Source organism: Pteropus alecto, unplaced genomic scaffold, assembly GCF_000325575.1.
Source record: "Pteropus alecto unplaced genomic scaffold, ASM32557v1 scaffold185, whole genome shotgun sequence".
Classification (NCBI taxonomy): domain Eukaryota; kingdom Metazoa; phylum Chordata; class Mammalia; order Chiroptera; family Pteropodidae; genus Pteropus; species Pteropus alecto.
Window position 1 is genome coordinate 9,258,039 of NW_006438088.1, and position 3,570 is coordinate 9,261,608.

A 3,570-nucleotide genomic window follows, 5' to 3' on the forward strand; every position below is an offset into this window, starting at 1 on the left:
CTTCCCTCTGCTTGGTCCAGAATGGCATATAAGCCTGATTTGTCCTCAGATCCGGTATTCTTAGGGGACCCTTGTATGTACATACATAATAAATTTGGTTATTTTCTCTCGATAATCTGTCTCAAGTCCATTTGATTATTAGATCAGCCAGAAAAACTTAGAAGCATAGAATGTAACTTATTCTTCTTCCCCTACAATGGAATGAGGTGGGAATGAATGTGGTGGTGGTGAATGACAGGCTGTTGCAGTACCGAAAAAGAGCCTGAGACCAGCATGGTGACTACACCTATGTAGAGAAAATGGCAGAAATGAAGGACATCATTTTCTAGTCCAGTAGATTTTAATGTGAGTCAATATGTCATTTCAAATTTTCTAGAAGCCACATTAACTAAGTATAAAAAGGTACGGACAGTAAAATTAATTTTGATAATATATTTTATTTAACCCATTATATGCAAAATATGACCGTTCAATATGTAATCAATGTTAAAAAACATTAGCGATATATTTTACTGTTTTTTAACATTAAGTCTTCCAGATCCAACATGTATTTCACACTTAACAATATGTCTCTACTTGAACTAGCCACGTGAAAAGTGCTCAGTGGCCATATGCAACTAGTGGCAAGTCTCTCCTTTTCATTTCCTAATCTCCAAATCAGACTGGGTTTACAGATTTTTAAATTCAAATCTTCATCTTTTAAAAATAGATTGTATGCCCAGTTCCTTTTTTGTTTCAAAATCTTCCATTTAAAAGAGAAGATTTCGTTCACATAAATTTAGACTAAAGCAATGTTTACAGTGAGAGTTCTAGCTAAAAACTACAATTATAGTTCAATAAACACCCTACCTCCTCTTCACCACTGGCACGTTAACATGCATATCTTAAACCGCAGAGTTGAAAAAACAAATCTTTAGAGGTGATAATGAAGTGATGATTAGAATTTAACACCTTCTAAAAAGGAAACTCATAGCTATAGCTATTTAAACTTTTAGGCTCTAATTGAAAAACTCTTCAATTTTTTTTTGACAGAGAAAATAAGAACACTTTTTACCATCAAAAATTATTATTTCTGTCTTTTCATTCATTTTCCTAAAAGAAATATAAAGATAACTTAAATTTAACACAATTGTATTACAATTACCATTTTATGCAGAAACTTCACTTTATTTAAAAATTTTAAGACAATAAGACACAAATTCAGAATCTGTTTCCCTGTGAGGTTAAGCACAGCCCACAATGGCTTAAGGATTGGGGTGTTTTTTCTTTCGTAGTTACTCAGTCAGGAATGGGGCCCAGGTTCTGCCAGGTAAGCTCAACATACCATTCACATCTCTCATATCTCCCTGTCTCATATTTCCAGTTTTGCTGAGGTACCACACCCAGAGTATGTAGGAAAACGATACTGGACACTAACTGTCTTCTTCCTGAAGTAGATACTACTAATTTGCCTTTTTGTTGGATGTTTTCCTTTCAGAGGTCATTGGTGTTGCAGGAAGCAACACCCAACAGAGGAAATTAGACTCTCAAACAACTTTGTTAGAGGAAGGAGAATTTAATGCTGGCAGAGAGCGTGGGGCATTTAACAGACCCAAAAGATGATCTGCCCTTGGTTAGATTTCTTATAGCTTATATACCCTTGCAGTGTCTATGCAAGGGGCGCATGGTTCCTTTGTCCGAGGTTTCACATGTGCTTCATGACTCAGGATGGGGAGGAGGAGCTTTAGGTGGGAGGCTGCAAGCGGGGAGGAATTTCCAGACCACTGGTCTTACAGGTCATTTGTTGTGTAGAACCTGTGATCTTGGCGTTATCAGCACCATTAAAGGATTCTTGAACAGAGAGATGGCACCGCTAGGCTATAAGCATGGAGCAGCACTTATTGATGGCGCCTGCTCAGTGGATTCCTATCCAAAGGCTGAGCTCTAATTGTAACATAACAAGCAGTTTTACACAGTCTTGTTATTCCTACACAGCTACAGAGATAAGAACATTAGTTGGATAGCAAGCTATGAATCAACAGATGTGAACTGGAGAGTCCTCGAGGTGGAGGAGGTAACTATGGGAAAACATGTTAGTTGGGCAGCATGGGGTGGGGAGAGAGTAGTTTTAATGGGCTGAGTCGGTTACTTCTGCAGGCCCTTTCCTTTGCATTTTTTCAGTTGCCTTCTCTCCTCTCTCACTGGGGCCAAGTTCAGCTGTGTGGTTAGTTCAGGTAGTCAGGTCTTTTCTTACTCTCCCAGGCCTGCTTTCGAGAACTTCGTTCTATGTCGGTTTCCACCTCCATGCTCAGCTCGCTGAGAGACAAGTACCCTACCCCCAAACTGCAATAGGAACATCTGGTTCTGCCTATATCATAAACCAAATGTTCAGAGTAGATATTCACTTGGTGAGAAAGGGTTAGCATCACAGTCTGTTAAATCATCAACACTAAGAATAACTGTATAAGTCAGGAATCTCCATAGAAACATGATCGAGAGTGAGAGCAAGAGAGAGAGATTGATTCTAAGGAATTGACTCACGTGATTATGAAGCCTGGCAAATCTAAAATCTACAGGACAGTTGGCAGCCTGGAGACCCAAGGGAGAGTTGATGTTTCAGTTCAAGTCCAAAGGCTGCCTGCCAATAGAATTCCGTTTTGTAGGGAAGCTCAATCATTGTTCAGTTATGACTCTCAACTGATTGAATAAGGCCCCCACTAATGGCTTGACCCTGCTGCCTATCATGGGTCCCCAACCATTCTTCTCATTCGTGGAGGTTTTCTCCCAGAGGCCTGCTGTTTCTCCCTGCAGTCCCTCATATCAATGTCTATGTTCCCGAGTCCCAATTGCAGGTAGGATTCCAGGTCACCTCAAGAGGTTCTCAGTCCCACTTAAGTTAGAGGATGTGGCTCAGCACCTGTTTAAGACTTCCGAACATTTTACAACAGTCAGCAAGTCCCCACTATTCTGTGACCATCCTAAGTTTGTTTGTTTCATGCACTCTGAGAAGCCACAGCGGATGGTTCCACCTAACACCACCAGCCAGAGTTTCAGCTTAATAAATAACCACTAAATAACCAGAGTTAATTTCAGAAATGTAATAATGGGGTGGGCAGTGTATAGAGTGCGTTAGGACTGAGGGCCAAAGGAAAGAAGATGAAACTGTAAGCAGGTGATGCTGAGAAAAGAGAAACATTGGCTATGATTTCTTAAGCACTTTCTCTGTGCCAGGCACTGCACTATATTCTCACATTCACTCATGGAATTCTCACATCTGCCCTTTGAGGTGAATATGACTATTATCCACGTTTCACAGATGAGGAAATTGAGGCACACAGAGATATAAGGACTTACCGAGGTCACAAAGCTATTAAATGCTGGGGATGGATTTGAATCTAGGCAGTCTGCTTTCCCACACCGTTATTTAACTCTTATATTCTCTTGCAAAGGAACTGGGCGTGTGATTATTTAGGAAAGGATATCCTCTCTGGAACTCTGCTGGGGACACACTGAACAATTTTGCATCGCCAAGCTCCACGTTTTTTCTGTTTCCATTATAACCATTCTTCTTCTCTTGATGCATTTAAAATA